Source organism: Vidua macroura, chromosome 2 (assembly GCF_024509145.1).
Source record: "Vidua macroura isolate BioBank_ID:100142 chromosome 2, ASM2450914v1, whole genome shotgun sequence".
NCBI lineage: Eukaryota > Metazoa > Chordata > Aves > Passeriformes > Viduidae > Vidua > Vidua macroura.
Window position 1 is genome coordinate 115,974,307 of NC_071572.1, and position 18,059 is coordinate 115,992,365.

At 52.5% G+C, this 18,059-nt stretch overlaps 1 long non-coding RNA gene across 1 annotated transcript; it reads right to left on the bottom strand.

Moving 5' to 3' along the window:
• Positions 1-3,852: 3,852 nt before the first annotated feature.
• Positions 3,853-18,039, bottom strand: LOC128804064 (uncharacterized). Its single transcript, XR_008435919.1, has 4 exons — positions 17,971-18,039; positions 15,125-15,407; positions 13,703-13,882; positions 3,853-7,711 (listed from the first exon to the last, which is right to left on the bottom strand). It is a non-coding gene; the product is annotated as an uncharacterized LOC128804064 (long non-coding RNA).
• Positions 18,040-18,059: the final 20 nt, after the last annotated feature.

Genomic DNA, 18,059 nt, shown 5'->3' on the forward strand with positions numbered 1-18,059 from the left:
AATTTAGAGTCTAATCCAAGCAATGAGCAGCACAGCAGAGGAGCTGCAGGGTTGAGGTACAGGCAGCTGTCCTGGCAGCCCTTGGCCAAGTGCTTCTCCTTCCAGCACTGCTGACAGGAGACATTTCAGAATCACAAGCCCGGGAGCTGGGATTACCTTAAATCCTGATGAAAATCTCTCCTGGGGGAGCATTTTATTTGCTGCCTGGTCGTGGGTCCACGGCAGAGCTTTAGGATGTGTTTTCATGCAGGCTTGGGGGTGGATGTGCAGAAGGGGACGGGACAGATGCAGATATTCCAAGGCACGTAACAAAGTCTGGTGCCTTTCCCAAACTTTAAACATCCTTGGTTTTGTGCCTAAGGATTGCCTTTTAACTTCAGCAGAAAGAGTTCAAGCCTTTTGTGAGATCAAGGGAAAAATCTTTTTTTTCTGGCATCAAGAGGAAATATTCTTCAAACTCGTGAGGTTCCAGAAATCCTGCAGATGCTCCCAGCACCAGCCAGTCAGTTCTTTACAGCATCCATTTGCTGAGGAAAGTGCCTCTGAAAAGATACAGAGTCTGCACATTTTCAGAATATTTCTGTGACTTGGCCAGCTGAATCCAACACAGGAGCCTGCCAGGATGCAGGGCTGGGGAAGGGTTTGCTCTCCAGCCACTCCCAGCAGCTGTGAGGACAGCAAAGGTGAGCAGAAGGACCATCTTTGACCCCTGAAAGCAGCACTTGGGCTGCTAAGGGCCGTGCAGTTTCAAAGAAAAGTCGCTGAAGGAAATTGACCATGAATTTCCATGCAGCCTTTAGGAAAACACGCAATTTTGGACAGGGAGGGCTGGTTTCAGATTTTAATCTCCTGTCCCGTGCTGAGAGCCTTGAATGCTCAAAGCTACTTCAAATATCCCCCTTTGGCATGGGAGGGATTTCTGCTGTGCTCATTCCTCACATTTCCAGCCTGCTTCACTTCCAAAGGATGCAGCTGCAGAGCCCTCCTGAAAACCCCTGGACCCTGGTGACACTCCCTGTGTGGGATTCCCTTTTTAAGCTGCTCCTTTTTAGGACCTGGCTCAGCTCTAAACCAGGGCTGAGTTTTGGGATTTCACGCCACATCCTGAAAGTGTTTTGTTACGTGCTCATGGAAGGGAAAATTCCTCCAGAAGGGACATTTCTGTTTCCTGGCAGCGAAATACGAGGCTGGCAGCTCAGAAGGGCATCAAGGCAAATCCTCAGAGGAGCCACTGCTCTGGCCTTTGGTTGGGATGGATGGTGAGGGAGATGCTGCAGTTCCCTACAAGAATGGGATCAAGGGGAATGGGTTGATTCATCCTTAAACTCAGCACCAGCCTCCTCCAAGAAAAAGTGCTGTTCTATCCCCTCTGAAGGCAGAAAAACACCCTTTTCCCTCCTCCCAGGCTCACAGGGGGGAAGTCTTTGCTGGAGAAACACTTTCCTGAGCAGTCCAGATCACCCAGACGTGGCCTTGGACACTGCCAGGGATCCAGGGGCAGCCACAGCTGCTCTGGGCACCCTGTGCCAGGGCCTCTCTATCCTCCCAGGGAAAAATCCCTTCTCAACATCCCACGTTGTGAGTGGGAGCCATTCCCTGTGTCCTGTCCCTCCATCCCTTGTCCCCAGTCCCTCTCCAGCTCTCCTGGAGCCCCTTTAGGCCCTGCAAGGGCTCTGAGCTCTCCCTGGAGCCTTCTCAGAGATGTCAGAGCACCTTGGATGTTCCCTTTTCTGCATTTGCTGCTGCACTCACGGGCAAAACAAGGCAGGGTCTGGTGGCAGCACAGCAGACTGCCCCATGGCTTTTTTTGGGGGCAGAGCAAGGAACCCCTGCTCAGCTGCCAGTGCTGTCTGCCACACCTGGATGGTGGACGCCGAGCAAGGCTGGGAGATTCCAACATCTCCATTTCGCAGCGAGACAGGAAAGGCTGAAGGAAGGCAGGCTGGATTTAGTGGGGGATGCCTGGCAGGAGTGGAGCAGAGCCGTGTCTGTGTCTGTGGCCCTGCAGAGGAGCCAAAGCCCGGCGGGGCTGCCCCGGAGCATCCCAGCAGCACGGGCAGGGGAAGGAAGCGAGGGACACACCATTGTTCTGCCCCTCCAGCTCTCGGGAATGCAGGGCAAACAGCAGGGAGCTCGGCGCTTTCCTGTGTTTGTGCTGCCAGTATTTTCATTAAGGTCCTTTCCCCTACCTCTTTCTGCAAGGCCTTTGTGCCTCTAATAAGTGCAAGGAGGGTGTTGATTGTAAGCGTCCCCTCAGGCATCGTTATTTTACCATAATAGCATTCACAGGGAGGGCTTGCAGAGCCATTTTCCTGTTACATCCTCTGTATTTCAACTTCTCTTTCACTTGTTTTTTTTTGCCTCCTCAGGCTTCCCCAAGAAGCCCTTGCAAGGTCTCCATCCCTGCAGCAGAAGCCATGGTGAACTGGTGAGCCCTGAAGAGATCGCTGAGGGTGAAAATAGGAGTATTTGATGTTACCCAGCAACTGGAAATGAAGATATCTTTTGTCCACCAAGTCAGGAAACACTGTTTGCACAATAGCTGTGTTTGCCTGCTCTGGGGGAGTTAACCAGCAACCCCTTCCAGGAGATAAGAGGGATGTACATAAACATGAGGAAAGTCACTGGCAGGGATTATTGGAGCAGGTAAATCAGGTCCCTGTCACCCTCAGCATCTCCTGATGCCTGCACTGAACTCTTGCAGTGTGGGGGAGGAAATAGGGATGGCTCAGTCATAACAGGTAAATAAATATGAAATAAGTACAATAAATATAAAATTGAGAAGATCTGGAGGAGCCAGGAGCAGTTTTTGTGGTGCTGGTGACCCACTGGCAAGGTGAGGAATGTCAGTCTCCATCGATGTTTCCCAGCATGAAGACCACCCTGTGCCCTCCTGTCCCTCTGAAGCCCTAAAGGATGTTGCCCTATATTATTGTTGTGGGCAAACAACTCCTGGACTGGCCCCACAGCCCTTCAAAGGGCTGGAGAAACATGGATCAGGTCAGTGCATCCAGAGCCCTCTGGATGGAGGGGAGCTGGGCAGTGTCACTGCCACAAAGGGTCCCCCAGCTCAGCTGGTGACAAGACTCAGTCCTGCATCCCGAGCTTGTCACCTTTTATTTGCTGGCATTTTTTTCCCCACATTAAATACACAGCTGGAAGGAATGAAGCCATCCATAACCTCCAGCTCCTGCTCTCAGTACCAAGCTTAGGATAAACACAAGTGTCCTGTGGAAAAAAGAAAAACCCATAGTAAAAAATCGTGTTGGTGTGGTACTTCACAATATGGTTTAGGGGCATGGTGGGATTTGGTCAAAGGTTAAACCTGATGATCCTGGAGGTCTTTTCCAGCCTTAATGATTCCATGATTCCAGATACACTGGGAGAACTTCAGGGCATGTAAGTGAAGCCATCTCTGAACTAACTGGTTTTAAATTAAACTTTGTTTAACAGCATTTTCTAGTGCAGTCCACTTAATAAACAAATGCAGCTGACACAGCTAGGATGGAAATATATTTGTCATTATGTGGTGCAAGACTTCCCTGCCCTGTGAGAAGGAGCTTTATCAAGAAATGCTTCTGATAACATCTGACCAGAAGAGTCAGAGAGGATGAGTGTGAAGGCCAAACCTTGCTTGCATCAAAATCCCAGTGGGTTTTGCTGGAGGAGCTGCCAACACATCCACCCTGGAAGGCAAATCCCAGCGTTCTCCCTGGCTGCCCCGTGCACACAGGGCTGCTTTGTTCCCTCTGCTCCCTGCCCACCCAGCCCTCTTCTCTTCACCAACACATTCATCAGAGCCTTTTGGCTGAGGCCTTTGTTCTGTGCCTGCACAGGAAGGTCTGGGCTCGTGGTTCACATTCCTGGTGCCAGCACGGGATGATCTTTATTGACAAACCCATTATTGATCCAGCTCCCTCCAGGAGGACTTTCACCCGCTCCAGCTCTGGCCACGCTGTGGATTTGCAGGTGATGTTTGGATACAAACACAGATAGGCTCACAATCAAACCCTTCAGGGATGTGCCCTGCTCCAGTTAATATTAAACACCTTTTGGAGATATCTCTGCATTTCTCCACGCCGGGAGGAACCTGCTGCATTCTTCTCATGGCTTCTTTGCAGGTACTGAAATGAAATCCCTGACCTGGATCCCTGAACAAAGCCCCTGTTATTCAGCCAGGTCAGGGGGAGCATCAGTTCTCTGATCCTCTCCATCCTGGAGTTTTCTTGGATGGAGATGTGGGGTTTTACCCCATTACAGGGGATGAAAAACCCATCCCAGCCTCAGCTCAGCCTGCCTGAGATGGAGCATGTGTGCACAAACACTGCTGAAATTAAAGCCCCAGAGTTCAAAACCTCACCGTCTGAAAAATGTTATCTGAATCCATTTCCCTCTATTTCTAATAAAACAGAAAAAAAAAAAAAACCCAAAAAAAACAAACAAACAAAAAAACCCCAGCAATTTTTCTTCCTGTTACAATATAATGTTGTTCTACACGATGCTGTTCCAGCAGTTTATATAAATGTTTACAAATTTAATCTGTAAATTGCTTTTTGGTCGGTGAAGCACAGCAGCTGCATTCAGCTTTCCAAGCATCAGTAACTGTGCACAAACACCCTTCTCTGTTAAAAGCAGAGTGGCATTTTGGGGTGTACTTGGCCCAGGAGGGATTTGTTAAAAGATCTCGAAAAGATGAGTCCTCCTTGCACAACACCAGCTTTTGGGTGAGCACCTTACAATGGCCACGGATTCAGGGATCCATGGAATATTCTGAGAGCAGCCAGGCCTGTTCCCAGCCTGTGGGCTGGGCAAAGCAGCACCAGAACATCCCACATTCCTGGGATGGGAGCGTGGGCTGCACCCCCAGCTGCAGGGACGAGCCCGTGTCTAGGGGATGGATTTTGCCAGCCTCAAAGATGGAAAGCATTCTGCCTTCATCTGCTGGAGAATAAAATCCACCAGTGCCACTGTGATGCTTCGTGCCAGCCCCACTGGGAAGGAGGGAGCAGCATCCTTCACTCCAACCAGCTCCCGCTGGGCTCCATGGAGGAGAGGTAAGGATTAACTCAGTCCTGGGAGAGTTCAGGAACTGGGGAGGGGGGTTCCACACTGGGGGACAAGCAGGAGAGCAGGGTGAGCAAGGCCTGAATGTCCTGCCTCCCTTTTTCCAAATCAATCCAAACCACCTCCCAAGCCAGGCCTGGATCACTCTGAAGATGTCAAGACCCACACAAAAATCCTTCATGCAGCCAGGTTTGGGAAAGCCCCCAAAATGCTCATTTGGGCCCATTTCAGTTCAGCTCTTGGATCCCAGGCCAGGGATGTGCTGCCATCCAGGAGGTTTCACAGCCCAGAACCTGTTGGGCTCGTCTTGCTCCCAGCTTCCTGCTCAACCAGCCAGCAGTTGATCCCAGGAGGAGACATTTCAGCCAGGCAGCCTCCTCAGCTGCATGGAGAGAGCAGAGAAACACTTCCAGCCTTTCCTCCCGGGCCAGACCTGCCCTGGGTCCTGCTGGATTCACCTTGAGCTTCCTCTCCTCTTCCTGGCCTTGGAGGCTTCTCCCTGCTCCAAATCTCTCTGGAATTTCTGATGCTGCAAATGCACCTCTTCATCCTCCCGTTGCCAACCCAACCCAGAAGTTGCATTTCCCACCCCAAAACCTCAGCTGGGGCCGAGGTCCACCCCAGAAATCACCCTCATTCTTCGACACCATGAAGGCACCAGCACCAACCCCTCATTTCCAGCAGCACAGCAGAGGCAGAGCCAGGGAATCTCCACTCCTCGGGGCAGATTTCCCCTCCTGGTTTGTGGGACAGGCCAGAGAGGCCTCGAGATGTTTGCTTTGACCCTGAGGTGACATCTGGGGTGGAAAGGTCACACCCAAGGCACTTGCAGTGTCTCCCCTCCGAGCCCAGCAGCCAGCAGCAAGCTGTGCTGGGCACTGGGGCTGTAATGAGGAGAGCAAACATTACCCTCCACAGGTGTCACGAGCTGCTGCTGCTTTGAAATGCTGGGAGAAAAGCCTCCCTAAAATAGTTGGGATTCCTCCCACCAGCACAGGGATGAGAGGAATAATATTTGGGAGAGGAACACACCCTGAATGACAGCGTCTGGGTGAGGGTGGGAGGCAGAGAGCAGCCGGCATCTCCCGGCCACAGATGGTTCCCATCAAGAGGGATTTTTTTCTTGTTAATCCCAAAACAAGCTTGGGATGTATTTTTATTTCAGTGTTAAGAGGAGAGAAAAAGAAAGTCTGACGTGACCCCCTGTTTTTCTAGCCTCACTCCCTGCTCAGCATCTGCTCTGAGCAAGCACAGAAAATTTAGTTCATGTTAAAGGCAGGGACTCTGAGAACAGAAAACCCTGGGGTGCTTCTTCCAGCTCTTCTTGGCCTGGGAATTTATTGCATTCAAGCTGGAAATGGAGGTAAAAATCTAAAGCCTGGGTGTGTATTTGAAGTATCCTGTGGTGTTCTCTGGGAGTGCATCAAGGCACAGAGGACATCCAGGTGCCTGTGGGTGTCAGCAAGGGTGTCCACTCTCCCCTTTATATCTTAAACCTGCTTTGAGCACCAGGGATGGACTCCTGAGCCAATCCACTCCCAAAGCCATCACAGGAGCTCAGGAGCATCTCTAGCTCAAAAAAAAAAAACCCCAAAAATAGTGATAAAAATTGCAATCAGTGGGAGGACTGGGAATTAATTCTACTCAAAAGACATCCCAAAAGCCTTGCTTTGAGAACTTGCCTGGCATTCCTCCATGGCCTCCCTGGCGTCTTGGATGCCCTGATGCCACAAACTTGCTCTGAGGGAGCTGCTAAGAGGCATGTCCCAGGAAGTTTCCAAGGACACATGGGCTGGGGATGTGGCACCCCTCCCAAATAACCAGCTGTGGGTCGTCTGTAAGGATTCACATGGAAGCAGGGCCAGGAAATAACTTTTTTTTTCATGGGGTGACACTTCTGGTCCGTGGTGGTGGCCCTGCTGGAAGCAACCCTACAAGGTGGTGACCTCTCAATGGGAATTTTCTTTCAGACAGAACTTCCTGGGATGTTTACACCCCCAGATGAGACTGGGCATCCCCCCCTCACCTCTCTGGCAACTCCCTGGAGTGACTCAGGACGTGCAAACACTGACTCATCCCAAGCTCCCAGGAGCACTGAGCTTCCCACACGCTCCAAGACGGGGTGGTGGGAGAAGGGAAAGGCTCCACTCGGCCTCCCCTGTGCCCTGAGGGAGGGCTGCAGATGCATCAGCAAGGTGGGGCAGTCAGGGCAGGCTGGGGCAGCCAAGGAGCCTCTGGACAGGGATGCACAGAGATAAGGGGATGCTGGTGTGGGAGCTGCTGCCCACTATGGGAAAAATGGACTGGGAGCTGTCCTCCAGGACATGCTCTTCTGGCTCAGGATTGGTTTAGGAAGGAGGATTTGAAGAGCTGAGGAAGAGGATCAGGAAATCCAGGGTTGGTGTCCTGGCAGCTGCAAAGGGTGGTGGCACTTGCGAAGTCAGCTTGGCTGCACAAATCCTGGATTTCATCAGGATGTGATTATTCCATAGAAGGGTAAAAATTCGTGGTTTCTGCAGCAAACAGCACCACTGAAAAAGCTGCCAAGCTCTCCAGTCTGCAGCCACCCACTGCAAATCCTGCTGGAAAGCTGTGGAGGAACCCGGATCTGCTCGCCAGGGATGAGGTGGATGGTTCTCCTGGAGATCTGAAATTTAAATGGACATTCAGATACATAATTGGCCATCCTAGAAAAGCTGTTTCCTCATGCCATTGCACATTGTGGGGACAAAGCTCCCTGACCTGTTTTGTACCACATTTGGCATTTCTCCTCCCTCAGTCCTGAGAAATGGTCAAGTCCAACCCCTGGCCCTGCAGAGACACCCCAACAATCCCACCCTGGGCATCCCTGGGAGCTCCTGGAGCTCTGGCAGCCTCAGGGCTGTGCTCATTCCCTGGGGAGCCTGGGCAGTGCCAGCACCCCTGGAGGAAGAACCTTTCCCTGATCTCCAACCCAAACCTGCCCTGGCACAGCTCCAGCCCTTCCCTGGGTCCTGTCAGACACCAGGGTCCCTTCCCTGCCATTCCAAGGGGGCAGGAAGGAGCTGGGACAGATCTCCAGGTGACACCTCAGGAAGTCAGGGCTCCTGGGTGTTTTCCCTTCACAGCAGAAGGGATGTGAGATGTGACATCCCTGCCCATTAAAGATTACAGCCCAGCCAGGCTACAAGGATTGTAGGAGTCAATCCCATGTAAGCCCTTCTATTTAAAGGAATAAACTACCCAGGGAAAAAGCAGCCTAAGATTAGAAACACACAGGATTTCCTCAAATTCCAGCCAGATTCAGCCCAAGAGGGTGGTTTGTTATTCTCCCAGAGCACAAATCCTGCACCCCACAAAGTTAAGTTTGGATTGTGCTGTGCAGCTCCGTCACAGGCCTAAAAGCCACGCTCAAAGCTGGTTTAGTGCTGCTCCCTCTCTGCCTAAACCATCTCCAGTATTCCTTGATAAAAAATAGTTTTTTAGGCAGGAGAGTTTCAGCTTTTTGCACAAGCAAGGGATGTTTCCTGCAAATTGCACATTGCTCAGGAGGATGCTCCTGTGCAGGAGAATCTTTCAGAAAATTTAATGCTAAGCAGGGTGGGAAGCAGAAATAAATGTTTTTTTTCTTGTTTTGGGTAGGAAAAGAACTCAGAGACCACCCAGTGCCACCCCTGCCATGGGCAGGGACACCTTCCACTGTCCCAGGTTGCTCCAAGCCCCATCCAACCTGGCCTTGGGCACTTCCAGGGATCCAGGGACAGCCACAGCTGCTCTGGGAACCTGTGCCAGGGCCTCACCTCACTCACAGGAAGGAAGTTCTTGCCAATATCTAATCTAAAATCTCTCCCCTCAGTTTAAAATGACACAAAGGATGTGGGTAAACCACACAAAGTCACCCTATGCTTTGTGCCTCACCAGCCAGGAATTGGGAAGTCATTTAGGATTTGATACCTGGCTCTGCTGCTTCTCCCTAAACTGGGTGGAACTCCAGCCTAACTTACCTTAAAGCAGGAAAATACAAAGCCTGTCCCTAAAAGGGTCCCAAAGGAATGAGGGACCCCTTCTGCCCCAGCACTGCAGCAGGATGGGAGCAGTTGCTTTTTCCAGGCATAGCACGAGAGGGTGACTCATTCCTGGCAGGAATTTCCCTCTCACCCATCCCCTCCTGCCCCTCTCTTCGCCTGGAGATGTTCCCCCACAGCAACAAGGGCTGAGGGCAGCTTAAGATCAGCCAAGAAGCAGAGACCTTCCCTGAATCCCCTGAATTCAGCTGGGGACGTGTCCCAAGAGGTCCCCACTCCCTCCCAGCTGTGTGTTTTGGGAAGGAGGGGAAGGGGAATTCTGCAATACTGGGCAGAGCTGCCCCATCACGAGGATGGCGAGACTGGGCATCCAAAGAGAGACATCTCATGTGCCAATTGTCCCTGTGGTGGCCTCGAGGTGCAAGCAGGGCTGGGCAGGGCACGTGAGGGAGCTCAGCCCTCCCAAGGAAACCTCAGCTCAGCTGCATGTGCACAAACAGGTCCAGCAGGAGCCATCCAGGATGACCACACAGCCAGGTAGCCCATGATTCATGGGACAGCCATCTGCTGAAGCTGCAGTCACTCCCTTTCCAGCTCCAGTTCTCCTCCAGGCCAAGTGACAAAGGCACAGGGGCAGCAGGTGCCTCTTGCCATGGCCACCAGGCACAGCCTGGCCCCACAGCCCACAGCAGAAGGAGCTGCCCTGTGGGATTCACACAACAGCAATGGTTCCAGCCTTGCAGGATTTAGCAGGCTCAGGGGAGCTTTGGGGGCACACCTCAGTTTCTCAAGGTACAGAACCTGGAATGAGATCTTGGAAAGCTGGAGATGGAAGGAAAGAGTCCAGAGGAGGGCCTGGTTTTCAGGAAAATACCCAGTCAGAATCACAGACTGGTTTGGGCTGAAGCAACCTTAAAGCTTATCCAGTTTCATGGGCAGGGACACCTTCCCCTATCCCAGGTTGCTCCAAGTCCTGTCCAGCCTGGCCTTTGGACACTTCCAGGGATCCAGGGACAGCCACAGCTTCTCTGGGCACCCTGTGCCAGAGCCCCACCACCTTCACAGCCAAGAATTCCTTCCAGATATCCCATCTAAATCCACTCTCTTTTGGTTCATAACCTCATCCTACAACTGCTTACCCTGACTGATGCAGCAGCTCGGATATAGGAAGGGCAGAGTTGTGCCCCCCTCTCCAAGCGTGCTTTTCTTTCACCTGTTATCCCAAACATGCCACGTCTCCTTTTTTTCCCCCCACTCTGTGCAGCCACAGCTTGGACATCAGTGGAAAATGATTCCTTGAGTGAGTGTGGCTGGATCAGCTGACTGGGCTGGCTGCAGCAAATCTCGTGGTCACACAGCTCTAAAAGTGCAGCAGTGCCTGCCTAAGCCTTTCCGTTTATAGGATGGAGAGGGGAGCTGGGAGTGTGGAAAGAAATCCTTTGGAAGCAGAAGGGGTTTGGAGACAGAACAGGATTCCCCAAGGGAAACACTTGGGGGTGCAGGGAGGGTGGGCAGCAAGCACAGATGAGACATGGGATGGAGCTGATGGAGCATCACCAACTCCGTGCTCCTGATGAGCCAAGGTCAGGGAAGGGCACAGAGCTCTGGGAACTGGGATGAGAGCGCTGGGGCTGGGACCTGCCTGCCAGGCTGGGCTGGGGAGGCACTGCTGGAGTGCTTGCAGCAGTGTGAAACCCCCTCCCTGCCTCCCTCCTGCAGCCTGGCTCATCTCTCCGACCCCTGACCTCCCCACAGGAGCAGAACTCCAGCTCTAGATTAAATCCCAGCTGTCTCCCAGCTCTTCCCTGGGCGAGCTGCCATGCCATGATAAAGCAGCTCCTCCCTCCAAGGCAAGCCCCTGAGCTGCAGCTCCTTGGGAAGGCAGCCTGGTGATGGACTGTGTCAGGGAATAACAAATGCCTTTAATTCCCCCTTCATCCAGCAGCTCCCTGTGGGAGGCAGCGTGTCCTGACGGAAGGCGAGCGGGAGGCATCTGGAGCTGTGTGCACAGGCACTCAGATGCCAGGTAAATCACCCCAGCCAGGCTCTAAGAACCCTGACAGGCTCTAATTTGTCTCTCCTGGATAGATACAGGGTAGAACTTGCTGCTTCACTTGGTTATCCCAATGCAAGGGGCTCTAAGCAATCCCTGAGTTACTCTGCAGAGATTTTCCTTGCTGCTGGCAACTGCAGCTTCAGGAGAGGAGGGGATCTGAGCAGGACCTGCTGCTGAGGTTTCATCCCAAATATCCATCCTCTGAGCATGAATGTTTTGTGTCAGACCTGTAGGGGTTTTTCAGGTCGATCAGTGGGGTTTGCTGGCACTGGCACCAGCACCACTGGGGCTGTCAGCTCTGATCATGCACAGCTCGGGGCTCGCTGCTGACTGAGAACAGGCTGGGGCTCCATCCAGCTCAGATCCAGTTAATTAAAGGAAATAAAACACTTCCCTACCAGCCAAACCCCCTTTCTGGGTGTTGTTTGCTGGGAGGCTGCAGTTGTGGAGCAGAGCTGAGTGGGAGACCTGAAGGGTATCACTGCAAACCCACCCTGGGGGCTCCAGCCTTGTGTCTTGTAGGAAGCCAGCCCTTCCCATTCCCTGCTAAAGGGATTGCCTGCTGCTTGTGCATCCTGGCACATCCCTGGGGACACACGGACATGTCCCTGAAACAGAGAAGCTGTGGCTGCCCCTGGATCCCTGGAGGAGTCCAAGGCCAGCTTGGACAGGGCTTGGAGCAGCCAGGGACAGTGGAAGGTGTCCCTGCCATGACTGGATGAGCTTTAAGGTCCCTTCTGACCCAAACCACTCTGTGCCATAATGATTGTGTGGTTTTATATGAGAGCTGCTCTAAGTCACTCCCATCCCCACAGTCTTTCTGCCAAGATTCTCCTGCAGATCCTTGTCTCTCTCTTTCCTTCCCTGGACAGGGAAAGAAAAGACTCCTGGCATGGGAAAGAGAAGACCAGTTCACATAATCCTCATGGCAATTGGGATTTGGGCAGCCTGGGGAACCCTCTTCAGGAGAAGAGGAACATGCAGGTCCCTCAAAGAGAAGGAGAAGGACTCCCTCTCTCTGCTCCCAGGCAGAATAGCAACTTTGAAACTGAAACCTGGAAAGACATAAGGAATTTCCTGTCATGCTGCTCCCATGCCATGCTCCCACAGTTCGGGGTTATCTATACTATCATCATCTTATTTCTAGTGGTAAGTCTAATAAATCACAATTGAAATTATATTTGGCAGAGTCTGAAATAAGTTAAATTTCCCTTCCAGGCCAGGTTGGATGGGGCTTGGAGCAAGGTGGGACAGTGGAAGGCGTCCCTGCCCTTGGCAGGGGTGGGACTGGGTGATCTTTTAGGTCCTTTTTAACCCAAAACAAGAAAAAACAACAAACAAGCAAAAATGCATGGGGTTTCTACATCCATCTTTGCTTCCCTTTCCCCCTCCTGGCCCCTGCTAGCCTCACTCCTCTCGGCTCTGCTTTTCTCCTTCCAGCAGGGAGGACTGGCCTGGAAGAGCATCATTCCCAGGGCAAGTGGAAGGGGAGACACCTCCCCCTGGCAGAGGGGGGGCTCCCAGGACGCACTGCTGGGGCACATCCCGGGGCTGTGCGGTGGAGAACGAGCCTTTCCTGCTCCTCCTCCCGGGATTGGTGGCTGGGGAAGGCTGGAGCCAGCCCGGGATGGTGCCGGGGCCGGGCAGCGGGGGGAGCAGCGAGACTGGGACACGGAGCGGGAGGACAGAATGTCCCTGCCCGCCTGGGGAGAGATTCCCTGGATTCCCTGGGGCTCGGGGGGTGCGTTTGGGTTTGGGGATGTCGTGGAGCTGGGTGGGATCCTGGCTGGGCACTGCTCCCTGGGGAAGCCCCAAAAGGTGCCAGGGCCACGGGGGAGTCTGTGCAGGGGAAGTGCCCAGGGCTGGTGTGGGTGGGAGCAGGGTCTGAACGAGTCCTGCAGCGCCCTTATTGGATCTGTGTGCTCTCTGTAGCTCCTGAATCCCAGCCAGCCCCTCTCTGTCTCCACTATTTTTAAATCCATCTGTTTCCGTTGGTCTCTCTGCTTTGCTGCAGCCTTTTCCACACTGACACTTCTGCAGCCCAGAAATGCCAAATATTCTCATTCTCCCAAGTGTTTAAGCACCAGCTGCACTGGGGACCAGGGGAGCTCAGGGACAGCAGTGCAGGGGCTGTGCTATTTATTGTGGGTTCATGGCACTTTCTGAAGCATGGGAAACTCATGGCCACAGGCACACAGAGCCAGAAGGGTATTCCCAGTGCAGGATTCAGGGCGTGGGATTGGAGCTGGGACCAGAGACAGAAACCCTGGTGGCAGGCAAGGCTGGAGGAGGTTTTTCACCCTGATCCCACCCTCAAGGACAGTGGTCCTGCTGCCCCAGGGATGGCACCAAGGCACACAATTACCTGTGCAGCTGAAGCCAGAGCACTGGGATTTTCCAGCTAATGGGACAACACAGGGGATGAGGCCCTAAAGGACCTCTGGAGTGCACGGTGCCATGAGCCCAGTGCTTCTCATGCCCACAAGGATTTGTTTGCACTGACTCTACACCAGCCCTGCAGTGCCCAAGATTCCTGCAGGGCTTTTTGGGTGTCCCTCCACCCTGCCCCACTTCATACCTGCCTCCACGGGGTGACCATGGACCTTCCTGCAAATGCCAGGGAAGTCAGGAAAGCTTCAGGAAGCAGCAAATTGCTGGATTCATTTCACTGGTGAATCAGAGACAGAGCCCAGAGTGGATTCATTGTGCATCCCACATTTGATGAACTTGCCTCCAGCAGATCCAATTATTCTATTAACTGGAATTAGGGAAAAAAATCATAGTTAAATTGTTAATTCATCAAGACAAGCACCATCACAGTCACTGAAGATATTTCTGAATTTGGGGAGGTGAATTTGGAAAATGAAGACACCACAATATACAAATTGCATTTTCTCCATTATTTTGCATGTCCAGCACACAGCTTTGTCATTGGAAACTACAGCAACCAGAACTGGGTACTCCACATCCAACAGAAACCCTTGGAAGTTCAGGATTTGAGTGTTTCCTTCCCACTGAACTACAGCCATGACTTGCATCCTGAAATGTTCACAACTCAGAAGCTGCCTTAAGTTCTTTGCTGCTGCTTCTCTGTGTTCAGGCAGCAAAGGAGCCTGAAATAATTCCCAACTGGATGGGGCTAAGCCAGATCCATGCAGAGGAGGAGGGCAGCTGTAAGAGGCTTTGATTCACATGTGTCTTTGTAACCACAGCATCCCCTGGGTCCCACACCAGGAGTGATCCCAGGGGGATTCAGGTCTTGACGTCAAAGCCAACAGAGTCCAGAAGTACAAATGATTTCAAAGACTGAATCTAAGCTGTTTGTGCACAGCTGGGAAACATCCAGCACCTTCCTGAAGGGAATCAGGAGTGAAACAAGGATCTTCATTCATCTAAACCTCCCACCCCACCTCTCCCAAGCACCTCTGCCCCGAGCTGAACAAGAGACCTTCTGTACAAAGCCAAATTCAGCAGCTCTGATGCCTCCTCCAGTGCTGGGAACAGCCTGTCAGATCCAGGGACATGCAGGAGATGTTCAGTGTGCTGAGTGCTGGCCCAGGAGCTCAGAGTGTGCTGTCTGGAGGTGCAGAGAGAGGCAGCTCCTGCATCCCTTCCCATTTTGGGAAGCATAGTTTGGGCACCCATGTTGGAGAAAGGCATCAATCGTGGTCCCACAGGCTACAAAAACACAAAGCAGAGCCTGTTCCTGCCTGGGGTTTACAGCAGAGTAACCAGGAGCAGGGAGAGAAGACAAGGATACAGAGGCTGCTCTGTAAATCCAGAGGACCCCTTGGCCATGAGACCCATCTCTGCTGGATGAGATTGGAGCTGGGATAATCCCACACAGAGCAGCTCCACATCCTGGGGTCCCAGCCCTCAGCAGATTGTCTGTGCAGAGAGGGAGAAGATGCCTCTGGGACCCCCTGTCAAGTCCTCAGCATCCTTGTGGAGAAGGAAAGCAGCACAAACCAGCCTGGCTCTGATTCTGCCCCAAACTCACCTTCCATGCCTCAGTCTCCCCAGCTTTTACAGAGGATAATCAGCCTTGCCCAACTTTATAAAATCCTGGGACATCTGCAGATGCAGCTCTGATGTGATGAGTCAGATCTGCCTTGTGTGACTCAGCTGGCAGATCCCATCCAACAGCCACGGAGCTTCCCTTGCTCCAGGATCCATATTTGCTGTTCTTACTGCCAAATGCATGACTGTTCCCAAAACTAAACATGCCTGTGAGTTTCTAAATGCATTTGGGAAGACCAGGAAAAAGCCTTTCTAGCTTCAGTCTGAAATGGGAAACAGAGAAAAGTTCACTGGACCATCCACAACCTTCCTCCCTGCAAGTTACAAAAGACGGAAAACGGAAAACAGAGAGTGAGTTTTGCTTCTAAAATTAACATCCCTGAGGCAGGAATGTGGCTCTGCAACACCAGGAGCTGTGGCAGGACAGGGATGTGACCCTGGGAAAGTCTTTAATGCGTGGATGCAGCCCAGTGGCAGCTGGAATAAAATGTGAGTGGCTCCTTCTGAAGCTCCCAGGAGCAGGCGTCGCTCTGCAAGAATGCAGCGGGGTTGCATCATGTGGGCTCCTTGAATCTTCCAGAAATCTGCCACTTCTTCCCTGCCAGATCTTCATGGGGAATCTATACAGTGACTGGGAAAAACACACTGCAATTTTATGCTGACGTATTTGAAGCAGGCAGGAGTATTCAGGCTAAGTGGGGTTTCCTGTGGGGACAAAGGGAAGATGTCACTTGTTTCCAAAGGGTCTCTGGCCTTGGAGATACATCCTGGAATACATCCTGGCCTCTTGCAGACACATCCTAAACTGCCACGTTATGGGTTAAGCCCCCTGACCCAATCTGGACCTATGGCAAGGGACATTTGCTTCCCAGGTGGGTGCATTTTGTCATCCCAAGCAAAGCTGCAGCAGCTCAGATCTGGACACAAACTGGGTTAGTCCCATCAGATCAGTATAACATCCCCAGGGTTGGGGCAAACGTGGTCCTTGGAAACTAGGGAAGGATGAAACCCCTCTTCCTGTTTGGTTTTATACTAAAGCAGAGATTTTTAGATTAGATCTTGGGAAGGAATTGTTCCCTGTGAGGGTGGTGAGGCCCTGGCACAGGGTGCCCAGAGAAGCTGTGGCTGCCCCTGGATCCCTGAAGTGTCCAAGGTCAGGATGGACAGGGCTTGAAGCAAGCTGGGATAGTGGAAGGTGTCCCTGCCCATGGCAGGGGTAGGACTGGATGTGCTTTAATATTACTTCCAACCCAAACCAGTCCGAGATCCTGTGGTCCTTGCTGTATCTCTCTGGGCAGCTTTCCTGCTGCCTCTGCAGGAGCAGAATAGACAAAGAGGCTGCCAAGGCCCTTCCTAAGCATCCCTTTGCTTACATATCCTCAGCACTTGGCTGAGGAGGATTGCACACACTGTTTGTTCCTGCTGGGCCACTGCAGGAATCCTTCCTGGGATTCATCCCTCCCCTCCTCCTTTCCTGCCTTCAAACTGCTGCACCAACCCCCCAAAGTCCCCAGGGCAGCAAACCCAGCAGCCCCAGCCCTGTCCTGCCTGTCCCCTCCTTCCTCTGCCATCAACAGTGGCAGTTTTAGGGCTTGGCTTGTTGGGAACCTGATTCCCAACAAGGAAAAGACTTTTAGGGACAGCAGTAGGACTGGGGAGACAGGCAGTTGTGTGACACACTTGCACACAGAGCACAGGCTGAGCAATGCTGTGCTGGAAGCAGAGGATTGGCCAGCTGAGGATCCCTCAAGCCAGGCTCGGGTTTAGGGGCGGTTCTGTTCCCTCAGCTGGCTCCAGAATAAACGGTTTCCTTTTACATCCCGGTTTCCTGAGGGGGGAGCGTGTGGGGCTGAGCCTCCTCTCAGCTTCCACCATATGTGAAGGGCAGGCAGAGCTCAGACCTTTCACGTTCCCATATGCTCCTGGAAAATGCCAGGAAGAGACGAGGGAGAGCTCATTGCAGCTTTTAACACGAGAGCTGCCCCACCACAGTTCCACTCTGTGCAGAGCAGATCGAGCACCTGGGCCTTCTCTGCTTGTATTTTGTAATAAAGGGTGAAAACCTGGAACTGGACATTGCTTGCTGCCTGTTTCCAGTGAGGAAATTGATGTTGCAGCATCCCAAAGCCCTGGTGCTCTCACATCCTGTCCTTGAGATGGCCCCTGTGCCCGTGGGGCTGATGGGGCTGACAAACCAAGCATTTGCTTTTCCTTTTGGCTGCTTTTTGGGAGGATCCAGCCAGTCCCAGTCACTGTGAGGCAGAAGGGAGAGGGTAAGGAGTGCACATCACCAGTGCTCATCTTAGAATCACAGAGTTTAAGGTTGGAAAAGTCCTCTAGGACCATTGAGTCCAAATATTAGCCTGAAAAGGGCATCCTGGAGTCCTCTTGGCTTGCCACAACCCCAAACCAGTGCTCCTGGATCATGTAGGAACAGGTCAGGATCCCACAGCCCCGTGGGTCTTCCCAAGGGATTGCAAATCCCTGCTGCCACATCCACAAGGATTCCACCTCCTCCTGCCATAGCCCAGCTCCCAGGAAGGTGTGGGATGCAGGGGCTTGCAACCCAACCTGCCAGCACCCGTGCTGGCCCTCTGCTGAGGCCACACAGATGTCATTCCTTCCACCCCAAAGCACCAGAGGAATTCCACCCCCCTGCCTCGCTGTGTTGGCAGGAAACCCTGTGGATTTTGAACTTTTCTCTGGGAGCATTAAACAGGGATTACAAACTGGGATCAAGGGAATCTCTCTCTGCTGTGCCCTGTGGGAAAGCTGCAGCTGCAGCCTCTGTAGCCTGTCCTCCCCGGTTTGTGCACCGTGACGTACCTGGATGATGCCATGGATGGGGAATCTGCTCCACAGCAATCAGGTCTTTTCCTCTTCCTTTTCCTCCTCCACCACACCTGCTGAGGAAG